General features: G+C 45.3%; 1 protein-coding gene across 7 annotated transcripts in view; it reads left to right on the plus strand.

The window, feature by feature from the left end:
- foxp1b (forkhead box P1b) overlaps positions 1-15541 on the plus strand; it is a 149127-nt gene that overhangs the window by 38508 nt on the left and 95078 nt on the right. For all 7 annotated transcript variants that reach the window (XM_068593986.1, XM_068593990.1, XM_068593991.1 and 4 more), the window contains exon 4: positions 8757-8825. The gene's annotated coding sequence lies outside the window, so the exon portion shown is untranslated. The remainder of the gene's footprint in view (positions 1-8756; positions 8826-15541) is intronic.

Genomic DNA, 15541 nt, shown 5'->3' on the forward strand with positions numbered 1-15541 from the left:
TAACGATATTCAGCAAAGATTTGCTCTATAATTTGCCATTCTTTGGTTTGTCATTACGAACTTCCGATTGTATTCATAAAATATGGAAATCCGGAAGAAATAAACCATTATTGTAACATAATGGCAAGCACCTCGAAAATATGGCCACATTGATTATGTCTTAAATGCTAATGCCACTGAAGAGCATAATAACGACGCCATGAAAGACGCTCCATTCAGCATCTGATAGCCAGGGAGAAGCAAATTATTTCAAATATTTGATATTTAAATTATTTTTCAAATGAACAGAGACATGAGTAGAGGCGAGTAGTTTCCCCTGGTGATCCTCCGGGCGTCTTTGTTTCCTTGGTGCGTCTCCAGCTCATTAATGTTCTGAGCATGTGAGAGGAGCCAGACCATACTCCATAACCCATAGCTGGGTGACACCTCGGGCCTAACAGACACACACACACACACACACGCATGTGCACACGCGCGCACACACACACCCCTCAGCCGTTTAAAGTCCACTGGCTCTTTCAGGAAGTGATGGCCGCCGAGCTGTCCTGATTAAAATGACAATAGTCTAATTAACTCGACCTCAGTCTCTGTGCACTAAACCGTCTGATGGCTCGCCAGTTCCTGTTTGAAAGCCCTTTGTCTCCTCATCGACCAAAAATATGACTCTTTATTTCCCCCCCAAGCAAAACGCCTCAACCCCGTTTGCCGAGATGCGCTAATAGCAATCATTTCTCATAAGCTAATTAAATCGTGGCAAAGTTTTCCATTCTTTTTTTTTTGTGTCCTTTTATTCCCATATAAATCCTTATGTGTGATTCTCCGGTCGAGGGTGGGGGGGTGTTATCATTTAAGTATCACAAGCACCTTCAAGCAATGTTAGTCATTGAGATTATATGCGATTCCAGAGTGGCGTTTTGGCCGTTCAAACTGATTTTATTTCAAGCGTTTTCAATCATAGTCATTTGCCACTTCAGTCATCTCTGTGTGTGCCGGGTGGGCTGCCCTCTGCTCTCAGTGGCCGTCAGTCAGGTCAAACAGGCAGATGGAAAAAAGGAGTCGTCTTCTTTCTTTCTTTCTTTCATGGCCAAGATCTGTGTTTAAGAGACAATATGAAAAAAAAAATAGATTTAACTCGTGCCCTCGTGATTCTTTTGCATCATTTGATGGACTCATCTGAAGTGCAGAGGAGGGGGAAAAGAAACAACAATATAAAAAAAAAACCTTTAATGACCGAAGAAGAAACCGCTTTTTTGTTCTATTATCCTTCTGTTGGTGATTAAGGTCTATGGGGAGATAATTACGCTTTAGTCTGGAGTTAATGAAACGAAAACTTCTCTTTTTCTTGTGAAAAGAGGGAAGGGCAGATCTTTTGTGCTGCTATCTGCAGACATCTCCCACCCTTGACAAGTCACAGAGAGAATTGGTTTTGTTTTAAGGTTGCGGCCCCCCAGGCCCCTCCCTCCGCTGCCTGTCAGTCTGCGTGATGTGAGGGATCCGTGAATGAAGGAGTCAATGAGGTCTGCGTTAGGCGCGCTGGAAAAACATCAAATGAAAACATCACACCAGGTCATCTGGGATATGCGCTTATTGGAATAGAAGAAGAAGAATCCGGAAAAAATCCGGGGGGGGGGGGGCGGCCCCCTTCATTCCTATTGGTCCTCGTCAACTGAGCATGCGCTCGGCCGCTGGGTGACGCTTCGTTGCGGCCCCGGAAGGAATGCACGCATTTCTGGAGTTCGTCCCACGAGCGTCGTGCGCCCACCTCCCGCAGGTGTTGGAGAGCACATATTTAAACTCCTGGTAGAAGTTCACATCTGGTGTCCGGAGTTGTGTGTCTGACTACACACACACACACACACACACACACACACACACTCCTACAGCACTCTCACATTTCATCATCTGCTCTCCAGCGCCGGGGCGCTCCGGCACGAGTTGGCCGCTCTGGATCCATCTGTTGTTATTATTTTCCACTGATAATTGGCTCGGACAATGGAATGCCTGTGTCCCCCTCGCCTTTGAAACCCTACACCCTGTTTATTTTCCAGAGGTCTCATTTTCTTCTCTCTCGCTCTCTCTCTCTCTCTCTCTCTCTCTCTGACTCCCTTTCCCCCCTCAATTCCTCCCCTCACCCCAGCTCCCTGATCCATTTGAGAGGGTTTCACACAAAAGTGACTTTTTTGACTGGCCGCGTCAGTATGTGTCACTCAGCATCTGACGGCGGATTTTCGCGGAGGGGCTCGGCTCTCGTTCTGGTTTTTTTTTCTTCTTCTTTTTTTTTGTTGAGTTTCTCCCAACGCCACACACTTCTGCATTCCGGTCCTAAATGAGCAAAACGAATCAAAAAAAGGAAAAACAGCGGGTGAGACCGATAGATGAAGAGAACCAGAGGGAGGGAGGAAAGTGGGGACGTAATTGAGACGCTTTAGAAAGAAAGACATTGAATGGACCTTGGTATGAATCTTTCTCTTTTTTTCTTCTGCTGATTAGCTTTATTTTTTTTTTCCCAAGTTCCACCAGGAGGCGAGTAGTGGAGAAGCATATATGTAAAGATGAATTGAAGGATCACAAGGTGCATTATTTTTAATCCAGGACGTAGTTTAATAAAAAAGAAAAACCTTGTCCCAAAAAAAAAAGAAATGGCCTACTTCAATTAATTAAATGTGATATTTAAAAATGTAATTAGTGTTTTAGTTAGTTGTAATTACACAGTTTCATGTTGAGGTCTTCACGCTTTGGTCATGTTCCTGTGCATTTCCATTCATGTCGGATTTCACAGAGTTTTATCAATAAATGATCAGCAAACTCGTCTGCAAAGTTTGAATGTAGAACAGAAAGATAAAAATATCTAATATCTTCTTTGTGACTTGTGAAATGCACGCGCCCTTCTACGGCTTCTCCATAAACTTCTGTTGTTCTCATTAAGGACATTTTTGAGGATTGAGGAAGCACTTTTTTTCCTTCTCTTTTCTTCTCCCTTTCCTTTTGTTCTGCCTCGTGTGACCGTGTTGATGTTCATTTGTTTTGCCTGCTCTCATCTAATTAAAAAAGGCCAGGACAGGTAGGGCTCTCAGCAGGCATCTGCTCTGTGCCACTTCTTCATCTGCTGAGTGTTTGTGTTTATGCGAAGAGGGCCTCCTCCTGCATATTTAATCCAGAGCAAGGCACCAGCTTTTGTTGTGTTTAGACCACATACCTCCAGTTCCTCTCGACAACTGCAGCCTGGACACTCTCTCTCTCTCTCTCTCGCTCTCTCTCACTCTCTCGCTCTCTCGCTCTCTCGCTCTCTCTCTCTCTCTTACACACACACACTCACACACACTCAACTACCGCGCGCTACTTCAACTACTCCATAGCAGCTACTTCCACTGGCAGCTTTCTGCTCCTCTTCAGAAGTGGATTTTAACAACACTCTGCGCTTGGAGGGAATCTGCATCAATATACAGTTTGATGAACATGATGAAAGCCTGTTTGACTGATCACGGGTAAGTCTGGAAAGATTTCCTTGTCGTTCCCCGAGTTCTCTTTTCATTTTTCTCCTCCTCTTCCTCCTCTCTTGCTTGTCATGGGACGCTGGCGGGTGCATGCGTGTGCATCCCCAGTGTGTTTGGAGGCGTGTTCTGGAGGTGACTGACAGCTGGCGATGGGTTTTGTGCTGTCGTTGCTCAGGTGGAGTTACTACTGAAGTATTTCAACGCCATACAATGTAGCGTCGTATCGCAATTTAGTGAAGTTATCAGTCAAGTTGTGTACAGAGCTGAAATGGTCCATCTGTTATCGTTCTGACTTTTAATTATTCAAATGTTTTATGTTTTAGATTGGGAAGATAATTACGCTTCAGTTCACTTTTATTTATCTTGGGTTTTGGGGGAATTGGGATGGCCGTTTTTCATACGCTTTACATTTTTGCCATTTCTTTTGTTTTTTTGGGTACAAAATAATCAATTGATTCGTCAAGAAAATGACTGACTGATTTGTTGCCCTTAACTGCAACTTTGTTAGAGCCGTGGACGGCGTTGCCGGCTGCATCTGGTCTACGTTAGCTCGCCGGTCGGACACGCTCTCATACTCAAACGAGCGTGTGCTGCCATCCCGCTATGTCAGCAGAGCAAGTAGAAGCTCAGATTTTCACACATTTTCAAACTTTTAGATGGTCTTTGAACAAATCATTCCCTGTCAGGAAAAACATCAACATCTAAGCTGAAAATAGTGCTATTTCATTCAAATCACTTAATTCTCGTAAAAAAAAAAAAAAATGTCTGGGAATCCATGAATGATGAAGAGTCACATGACAAAAACTCAAAGAAAACTTTGACTGAACATGCCGGCTGTTCACAAGGAGCAGAGTGGAGACAGGAGAGGTTTTAAATATGTCATGGGAATATGGGAGCAGATCGGTGACACTTGTGGGCACCTGGATGTATCGATTCCAGTTTTCGTTCTCAGATTCTGTCAAATAAATGATCGAGGAAATTCATATTTATTGTTGAATAATTGATGGCATTATAGCTGTGTTCGACCGCACTGAAGACATGTTTGAGTCCTACCTTTTGCCATAAATGTGCAAGAGGTGTTGGACATACATGTCAGAGAAAGTGCTTGGGGTTCAGGGGCCATGTATTGTAATAGATTTAAAATGTGATGAAAATTAAGAACACAGGAGATGAGAAGGAATAAACAGTTGCACACCCTGATTCAGGGAGGACTGTGTTGTGCAAGTTTAAAAAACACACAAATGATTGGAACTCATTGCCCAGCGTTCAGCGTGTACTTGCGTTGCCCTGATGGGGGGGGAAGTAAACATATGAGTGTGAAATGTTCCCTTCCCCCCGCCCCCGGTGCAGCAGGGTTGGAGGTGATAGTGAGTGGTAACCCCACGGTGATGCGCGAGGGTATGAGTTCCTCCCTCCGCTCATCGCCTCTTGTTCTCCCTTTTGTCTTTGTCTGGGGAAATGGAATCTGCAGCTTATTGATATTAATAGCGCTCAGGATTCGTGGTCGGAGCGGAGACGGGATCCGGGACGAGAGTGGAAACCTGATACGGCGGGGGGGCAATTGAGGGTCCTCCTCCTTGACAGGCAGGGTGGGTTTATAAAAATAGGATTGCAAAATGCGTTTTTTGCCTTTTTGTGTGCAATTACGGCCGCACTTTCTTTCACCCCCCAACTGATCTAAATTCACGTGCAAAGTGCAACTTTTTTTTCCCGTCGTGTGTGAGGATCTTGAGCCGCTCCAGTTGTGACTTCCCAGCAGACAAAATAAGTTTTCTTCTAGTGGATCAATAGGTTAGAATTCCCTTGAGACGAGGAGTAGGGTGTGCACTGGATATCCATACGATGGGCTTTTTCTTGCCTTCAATGAGCTCATTTGAATAGTGTAAAGAAATGTGTGGCCGTGTTTGTTTTGGGTTCGAAGTGAAATTCCACTTTCTTGGCGTTAAGGTAGCAAAGCTCCCCGTCTGCACTCTGCTACTTTGTTCCTAGCTCAGCAAAACGTGAGGGCAGGTCCAAAGAATCAAAGGGAGGGGGGGATCAGACAGGCCTGACATTCACCAGACTGCACTGTTGCTTTTTAAGCTCAGAAAAATACAAAGAAAAAAAAAGAACGTGAGAAAAGGCACCCAGAATAAGGGCTGTCTGGATTGAAGTTGGGTTTAATTGGTGGGTTTTGAGTCTGTTTGCGTGTCAGAAAGTGCTGTTGTTTACAGTCTGTGTGGGTTTTACAATACAATGCCAGGATCCTGCCAATCACATCAAACACATAAAAAAACATTTTTTTTCTCTTCAACTTTTTCAAAATGCAGACTTTTTTTTGTTTTCTCTTTACGAGACTAAGCCATGTTTTTCATTTAATCAGTCCTTCTTAATAAAAAAGCCCAGAAGAAGAAAATGAGGGCGGAAATAGTGTGCAGTCAGCCTTTTTTTTTTTTTGAAGCACATCGAATCATACAGTGAGCAGCTGCGTTTTTTGAGAAGTGACTCATGCGTTAGATTTTTCTTGCGTTTCAGAGTGCAGACAGCGACTTGGAAAACCTCCCACACAAACACACACCCTTAAAACAAACACCAATGACCCCGTACACACACTGGATATTACTGACTGTACACAGCTCAAACGTCTCCTATGCCCTCGTCTTGGTCACACAATGCCCTTAACACAACGGATTCACCAGCTTTTTTTGTTGTTGTTTCGTTTTGTTTTATTCAAACGTGACGAATGGACACTATCGCTTTTACCCAGGTGCTGATACTGAGTGATCGAAACGACCCCGGGACGGGGGCTGTAAAAAAAAAAAAAAGCAAGAGACAACTCCGGCCGCCTCCTATTGACAGCCATTGAGTTGAGCATTAATTAATATGGTAATGACGTGTGAAGGTTCATTAACGAGCCGCCACAGAAGTAGCCGCGGATGCAGCGCTAAGCGCGCTCGGGAGTAATTAATGGAATAACTTTACTTAGTGGTAAATATTCATGGGCCCTCATGGTTTTTTTGTGTGTGTCGGCGCCGTGTGAAGAGAGAGGAGAGCCCGTCCATTAGAGCCGCTGAAGAGCCGTCCGCCGTGAATGCGCGGGGCCTTTTGTTGGGATCGGGCTGCGTTTTAGTAGAGGGGGTATTAATTCATATTTTGAACATGCAATCTTACAACAAAGCCAAAGGCACCGATAACATACCTCGGACGAGAGCGCACATTGTGAAGCCTTGACCCCTCCCTCTCACCACCACCACCACCTCGCTAATAGGGAAGTCCACTTCACAGGTTTGTGGGCAGAATAAAACAAGTCTTTGTTCGAGCTCAGATCTAACCAGCGCAGCTCATTACCATAGCAAAAAAACAACAACTTCTGATTGTCCATTTCATCTGAAAATACAGTGTTTGCGTGTTTACTTGTTGTTGTTTTTCTCTCCTCCTCCTCCTCCTCCTCACAGTCTCAATGTAGCATGTGGTATTTGCACAGAGAACGCAGACATTTATCTGGATCGTGTCATCCTCCTGAAGTGTCGCGCCCCAACGGTCGCGCCATCCATTGCACTCGTGAGATTTTCTCTTTGTCACTAAAGTTAAATCCCGACCCCCTTTCACCCCTTGAAGACGTTACAAAAGGAACCCTGGCAAAATGCTCCACAGCTCCCCTTTGCCTTCTGAAATTGTTGCGTTTAGCTTCACACTCACAGCCCGAGCCTCTGAACTGAGCATCCACATAACCCACCTGGGTGGGTAATTATCTCAACCAGGAGTTGTTCCATCCCCTAAAATCTCAACGTGGGAGTGTGTGATGGGCTCTGTTTCCCCAGCCCGGGCGAAGCAGCGTGCGCTTGTTTATCCTCACCCTACGTTCCCGCACCCCCACTGCTCTAAATGGCAAAACATTACAGCTTTGTGCTGTTTGAAATGGAGACAATTATCTGTTTAGGCATCACAAGATGGGCATTAGGTTACAAGGAGAAAAAGGCGTACAGCTCCTATCAGGATCCCGTCGTTGCCTATTTTTTCTTCCTTTCTTTTCTTCTGCTCCCCGATACACATTTTCCGTCGTTAAAATGATGGAACATTTATCTAAATGGATGTTATGCGTTGGGTAAACTCATTTAGCTCCCGGGGCTCTTTCAGGTGATGGGAATTAATGATGTTTAGTAGTTTTGAAACCGAAAATATCTGTCATTTGTCACCACTCGCCATTGATTTACGGTTCCATTGATGATATGTTAATTGAAGTGTAATGAATCACAATCATAGGGCAGTTGTGTGGGAATGGTCCATTTTGGATGATTGTTCAACTCTCGGAAGAGTTCAAAGCGATCTGCATGTTGACTTGTGTTTTCAACAAGGGCTTCTAACACATAATTAATGCTGAAACTGGGCAAGTTGGACCTGTGTGTGTGTGTGTGTGTGTGTGTGTGTCTGTGTGTGTGTGTTTTTATCTTCTTAGTCTGCTTCAGATAAACACGCCTAGCCACAGTTTTGACTGCCAAATGTAAACGGCAAGAAAGAACAGTGGGAGTTTGGAGCTTCTTTTTTTCTTCTCTTTTCTTCTTTCATATTTGGATATGCTTTAATGCTTTTATTCAAATGCACCTGAGATATTGCCCCAAAGTCACTTCTCAGTTTACCATAAAAATAAGATTTTGTTTCCTTCTCTCTCTCTCTTTTTTTCCATATTTCCTCGCCTGGGTTGAGTGCTCAGTTAGGAAAGCTGTGTGCATGCAGATCAGGGCCGCCCAGTGTTGAGGTGTGTGTGTGTGTGTGTGTGTGTGTGGGGGGGGGGAGGGGGGAGGGGTGTGAGTCAGGCAGAGCAGCTACAGGTACAATGTGCTCACCACCCACTGTCAAATTTTTGTCTTGCAAATAAAGTGTTTGCTCACACATGTTATCGCCGGCACGGTGCAGTTGTAGTTAACAGGCGGACGGAACTGCGAGGACGCGTCTCTGACCGGGACAAACGGCCGGCCGCGGGACGGCACGCGTGAGGGCGCCTCCTGCCCCTAAAATGTCGGCTGCCGAGGGACACGCAGCTCCGTCCGAACGTGGCGGGGAAGCCAACGGCACAGGAATGCCGGGCAATTGATTTCCTCCCAGAAACGCGCATTCATCAGGCTGCTTGTGCGTGTTAGCAATCTGAATCGGCGCTCGAACTCGGTGGGCGACTTGCTTCTCAGCAGCTCTTAGTTTACACCCGTGTACCTGGTGAGCTCCTGGCGCCTGCTCCGCGGTGCTCGTCTCACAGTTCTGAACAGTTCTTTCTTCTTGTGTCCGCAGGGCGAGGAGGCTGTTGCACCACCTCTGGAACTGAAGATTGCTTTAAATAAAAGCAAGCCCTTGCAAAAGGTAACCACACACACACACACACACACACACACACACACACACACACGACTCCGGTCCCCGTGTGTGCGAGTGAGTCCTGTATTGAATCGACTTAATAATTAACTCAATGCAGTGCGGTTGTCTTGTTTGTGTACTGTATTTTTACAGTGTGTATGTGCAGGCTAAGAGGCGATGCGGAGTGGGGCGGGGGTGGGGGGCGGGGGGGGTGGGGGGCAGACAGGTGCACTGACAGCTGCTGATTAGAGACCAGCATGATGAGTGGACACCCCCCTCCCCCTCCTTAAAGGTCACAATGGAGTTAGTTGGTTTAAAATCATGTTGCGCTCTTGACAAGTTGGTAGGGAAGGAGTTTGCTGAATGTGGTGTTCGTACATGTGGACGTTTGCCAGGAAAATCTGAAATACGGTAAATTCCATGTTTACCAAACAAGTGGCGGGAAGGCCGAGTTAGCGTCAGCATGGACGTCTGGTGTTTGCTCCTCTCACCAGTCTCCCCATTAGAGCAGTCTCGCAGGATGTGAGCTTTCGGCTGGAGAGGTAGAGGGAGAGTAGTAGTGTGTGTGTATGTGTGTGTGTGCGTGCATGTGCCTCCAACGTCTCCTCGCTCCCTCCCGTTGACTTGTTGCGACTTGCCCCGCGCGTGCGCAGCACGCCGAACCGTTCGACTAAAGTGATTGAGTTAATTATATGATTGTCATCCTTCCCATGGACGGGAAAATTTAGTTGGATAACACTGCGTCTTATTGTTGTTTTTCTTGTGGAAATATTTTTCCTTGACTCATTTCTGTTTTCTTATTTCCACCAAGTCTGATAATTTGGCTTCATGTTAAGTTCAAACAAAATGAAAATCTGTGTGTTCAAGTGTTGTTGGATGTATGTCTTCGAACAGCATTGTAAAAAAAAATGGGGGCAAATCCTACAACTCTCCTTCAAGAGTCTTCCCAGAATGGATTCCCTAAAGACCAACAGTTAAACATTAAGCAACAGTGCAATAACAAATTCGAATAAATCAAATTGTGTCCGGGAGAAAAGGCTTGATGTGCCCGCTGCGTCTCTGCAGACTTCGGGAAAAGCAAATGCAGCAGTAACTGTCGTGGTTACGGTCAGCAACGGCTGCAGGACTTCAGCAGGATTAGCTCTTGGTTGCAAGAGGACGCCCTCATCGCCGCGACGTACTGAATAGCCGACACTCTTTTTTTATTTGATTCAGACAATTACCCCCCCGCCCCACATTTGGAAAACAGACTTAGAGCAAATTGAAGTGGATTGAACAGGATTCCTGTTGCTGCTGTTTATCTGGAGTGCATTCTCCGGTTTGCCCCTCCTCTCAGCTCCAGATGTGAGATCAGCCATGAAAAGTCCTCCGTTTGGATACATTGTGGCGGACTAATGTGGCAAAGTCAGCCCCAATGATTGACACAACTTTCCAATGTGATTTTGATTGCATCGCTAATGCAGAAATCCTTGTAGCAGCTTATGGGATTATTGTGTCTTAGCTGTTTGAAAGCGCAAACCCGACTCTAATGTGTGCGTTTGTGTGTGTGCATGGTGTGAAAGTACGCCGATCATGTTTGTGTACAGTTCAATCAGCTGTGCTTTAAAAAAAAAACAATAACAGATATTTATTGTTAATTGATATGGAAGAAAAGCCAATTTGATTTCCACATCCTGATCGTCATTTAGACTTATCTGTATCGATGGCGAGGCCTCTGGTGCCCGCTTCTCTCCGGCCAATGTATTCAGACCCGATGACATCCAACCTCTTCTCAGGAGCATCCTCAGATGGGCTTCAACATGTTCTGGTCTCGTGCTGGACTTCATTTGAATTTCATGAATCTGTGGAGGGGAGAAAAGAAAAGCATCACACAATCACTCTCGTTAAATGCCTCGCTTTTAAATTGCCTCAGTTTCTAGCTTGTTGAGGTTGCTTTATTTAATCCACTTTTTTATGGAAGTGTTGAGAATAAACAAGCGGATTCACGAGTTGGACCCACAGAAAGGTCGTGCGCAGATTTATGCTGGGATGTAATAGTTCCCTTGACTGCATTTATTGCTTACTTTCTGAAAAAAGAGAGAAAAAAGAAAAAAAGTAATTTCTTTATATCAGCATCAAGCTGAAAATTGCCTTGTATTAGTATTAGGCTTGGTAAGCTTCTAATTCTGTGGCATTTACAGCTGGCTGTGTTTCCATGCATTTATAACACTTTGATTCTTAAGAGCTCCTTTAATCGCTTACGCCCAAGCTCGGGACATAATAAACAACTCGCAGCGGCAAAAGTGCCACATGGGGGAGATTTCCTACACGAAAACGCCACTGTCGCGGGCGTTTTTTTGTTGCCGTGTTTTTCTTTTCTTTTTTCTCGCATTTTTAATGCACCACGAGTACCGTAATCTACTCTCTGAGCTCGGTGGGCCCGCTGTAGATAAAAAACGGCAGCGTGAAAATGAAAAATGACCGCCCCCTCCCCCCACCCACCCACAAAATCTTCGCATCTGAGAGACGAGGCAGAGCCCTAAAGCGGTGGCGTGGCTCTTGCCCCCGCCCTGCAAACCCTCCGATTCAGATCACAGGATGTGTCAAAGCCTTCTCAACACCCTCGCTGGGCCGACGCCTGCTCTCCATTTCTGATGCTCTGCTCTCCCATGGCCGCATCAGCTGCTATCGCAGCCCACCTGTATTGTCCCGCTAAACAGGTTTGCCTCATGCCCGAGTGCAATATGTCACACAACGGAGCAACGTTCTTGTTTTTCTTCCTCTTGCCTCCCCAACAACTTTCATGTGAATTGCCTTCCGGGGGGCAGGACAAAAGCAAATTCCCGCCGTAACGCTATCGCAGCTGTGCTTTCCGGAAGCTACTTGTAATGTAGTTTTGAGGAAAAACAAGTGCGGTTTTGCGAGTTTCAATCTATTTTCCTATCAGCGGTCAAACAGGCCTTTCTGGTCTGAGTCACATCGGCGGACGCATGAACTCCGTTCCCGCCGGGAGAGCGAAGGAGCTTTGATAACGTCGTCCTGCTACCAGGTGCGGGCCGCCAACGGGACACGGCCCTCGTGCGAGATTGACTGAGGCTAAAGGAAGTAAGCAGATTCCATCCGCAGATGAGTTGCCTCACGGCGAGATGAAAAGAAAATCACAAAATGTGAGGAAAAAAAAGTGTGGTTTTTTTCACTTTGGCCTCGTGTCCCCGCTTCAGGGAAAGATGAAATGGAACCAATAACGCGGATTGATTTGTTGTCGCAAAATGACTCTACAGAGGTTTTTATTTTGCATTTATTTTTGTGGTAACCAAGGCCAGCATCTGTCCCCCCCCCCCCGCCTTCATTGCAATGCTATGTACCGTACTAGAACTGGTGGGATGTCAAATATATGCTGCCCTCCGCTCCCCAAAATAATGTCACCCATTTCTATATTACAACACACTTGTTTATGGTTTCCAGCACGGCTCGAGGAGTTCTCTGACTATGTAAGGAAATAATAATAAATAAGAAAAGAAAAGTTTCCTACAAGGCGCAGTCTTTCTTGTTTGGATAGTTTTGACTTTGTTGCAATCACTTCACGTCATGGTAAATATCACTTTGGCAGTCCGTTGCTTTCTCCGTTTATTTTAGAAAACAAATCCCTTTTAGGGATAAAGCACCTGGTGGGGCTACTTAATGGAATGGCTTCAGCCCTACGCAAATAAACAGCTTGCGTTTTTCGGTGTGAGATTAGGAATGAGGCTGAGAGGGAGAGAGTGAGAGCCAAACAAAGACAGTCCACACATGTGGAGAGGACAGAAAGGGGAGAAGTGGCACGTCTGCTTCCAACCGTAGTTGACTGTGTGAATTGCACGTCTATAGAAATATAACCAGAGCCAAAGACAAGAGATCCAACTGGGAGCAGAACAAGTGACTAGAAATGGAGCATTTCCATAACCAGACATGTCAAATAGTGTCTCGGTTTTTCAATCCAACCTTTAGTTTGCCCACTGCTCCCATTCACAACAGCTGTGTTCCCACTCATTGTGTTGTTGGATTGTCTGGATCATGTGAACATATTTTAAGATACTGAACCAAAATTAATTCAGCCGAGTGATAAAACCTTTTAATATATGGAAGTTACATCGTCCTTTTGTGTGTTTGCCAAAATGTGACTGTTTGAATCAAATACTAAAACCTTGAATGTGTTGAAAGTCTGCATTGAATGGCCACTGAAAAAATAAATAGGCATCACTTATTCTTATTAACAAATGCTCCCCGCACCAAAAGGAAATCCATCTCTGCGGCTCTTAGCGATATGAACTCAGCGTGAGAAATTTGGTTAAACTTGAACTGTAGTTATTGTGTCTTGAGTGTAACCGGGGCAAAAATCATAACTTTGCCCATGGTGTGGGATTCGGGATTGTATTTTACACAAGCTCACTTCCTCAATAGGACAAAAAAAGGGCAGATTTGTACAACAAGCATCTATAGTTTCCTTAAAGTGAGGTGTTTGAAAAAAGTACAACTTTGCGGCATCATCACCATCACTATCATGTTTGTCGGCATCAAAATAAAATGAATTCATGCTCAACTAGATTGTGTGTGTTTCTGATACCTATACAGGGTTCTTGAGGGTCTTTGAAAAAAAAGTGATTGAAGGAATTCATCTAAAAATGGATTCAAAGGTCAAAAGTCTGACGTGAATGCGACATGGGACGTTGGATTTTATGAATTGTATATTTTTGTTCTCACAGATGCACACAGTCAGCTAGTTAGCCACGACACAGGAAAATGCAAATTCAATGCAAATTGGCACGATGAGAACCAAGGAAGTGGAATCATACGTGTCCTTAGAGCTTATTTTTTCTTTTCTTTTTTTTTTAGAAACATAATGCTGCCAGCTTTGTGTCTTTTTAAAGTTGATTCAACTGCTGTTGAGTGTTTTTCAAGCAGTACAGCGTGCACTGGGGCGGAACTGGAGAGGGAAAATATTCCCATTTTCAAATTCAGCCGCCGTCGTGTGGACGCGGCCCGGACTGAGACACGGAAAGCAAGAGGCTATTTCTACCCAAATGTGGGTTCATTTATGTGATCAAATAATAAAAAAAAAGGTGGAGGCATTTTTGTATTTCTTTTTTAAACTGATATTTATTTACAGTTTTCCCTCTTTTGCTCTGGTTTTGGCCTCGGTCCTGGCGAGTGTTTTCATAAACAAAGTCTCCCTAGCCGGCCAGAAACAACACAGGGCTGCTCAGTGCACTAAAAACAGGAATGACAAACACCATTAGCTGAAAAATTTCCATCTCATTGCAACTATGTTATTGTTTACTTTACCATACGCGTCCTAATATGGTTGCCTCCCTGTCAAAGCTGGCCGGAGCCGAGCCGAGGGGCCCTCTCGCAGGGAGACGCTTCCAGCTGCCACTTAGACAATAAGAAACAAATGTCACAGCTCGGCAAAAAAAAAAGAAAGCCTGGCTTTTCACAGCCTTACAGTACTTGGCCCTCCATGCTGCTTGGCTCCCGTGTAATATTTATCTACCCTGCGATGTTAGATGCCCTCCTCTTTCTCTCTCTCTCTCTCTCTCTCTCTCTCTCTCTCTCTGTCTCTGTCTCCCCCACCCTTCCTTCTTTCTTTCTTTGTCCGTCTCTGTCTCCATCGATCTCCCTGTTGCCCTGTCCCGGTGTTAGCTATCTGCAGGTTGACGGATGGGCCTCTGTTTGCTGTGTTAAAGTTATTTATCAGGAGGCGGGGCCATGTGTGTGGAGTGGCCACATGCTCTCCTCCTTTTCCTCCTCCCTCTCCTCCTCCTCCTCCTCCTCCTCCCTGTGGCCGAGCGGAGGCCAGTTCAGCTGCAGGTCACGCCCGGCGGCCCGAAGCCGGCTTCAGAGTTTCTCTGTGATTACTTGGACGAAACCACGACCACCTGAACTCCGAGATAGCCCGCGCACGCGGTGGCTGTTTTGTCACGGCTCGTTCCAAAGTCATGCTGGAGCGACAGTGTTGCTGCATGCGTGTGCGTTGCTCGTTCATTGCAGGACGACTGAAGGGGGTCATTAAACCCGTGAAGTCCAGGAAAAGTTGTAAAGCAACAGAGATATGTTCAAAGCGAGCGGAAGAGAGGCTCGTTTCAGTTCAAAATCCAGATGAAATCGGAATAAAAACCTCATCAAAATCGTAAAAGTGGGCGTTACTCAAATTGCCGGTCCCCCCTGGGAGCGATCTCCCTGGATTGTCAGCATTAAGGCCGTTAGGCTTTAGGGTCGGCCGGCCTCGCTGCGGGTTTGTCCGGCAGGCGGTGGAAGCGGGGTTCTTTCAGATGCATGGGCTTTCTTTTCCCCAGTTGGCGGAGGATGACGGCAGCCTCACCTCAATCCTAAAATCCTCACGTTTATGATATTTGCCCAGTATTATCTGTGCCTGCGGATGAAGGGGAGGACAGAGCATGAGGAATGTAGAAGGTCAGACTGCGTGATTTACACAGCACAGAGCCAGAGAATCCTTGGGAAAATACTTGGGCCGGGATCAAACAAGACTTCATGTGATATGTTCTTAACACTGACCTTTAAATTCATCCGTTTCGCCGCTACCTGTTGGCAAACGATGCACTAAACATAAAACTATTTGTATATCATTAAAAAAAAATAACTGCTCGGTAAAGAAAACATCATTTTTTGTTAACTTGTATGTAGTCATGTGTGATATGATAATATGACTTTTTAAATTTTATTTTAATAAAAGAATTCCACAATTT

This window comes from Clinocottus analis, unplaced genomic scaffold, assembly GCF_023055335.1.
Source record: "Clinocottus analis isolate CAN_PGR_092001 unplaced genomic scaffold, fCliAna1.0.p SCAF_3, whole genome shotgun sequence".
Lineage (NCBI taxonomy): Eukaryota > Metazoa > Chordata > Actinopteri > Perciformes > Cottidae > Clinocottus > Clinocottus analis.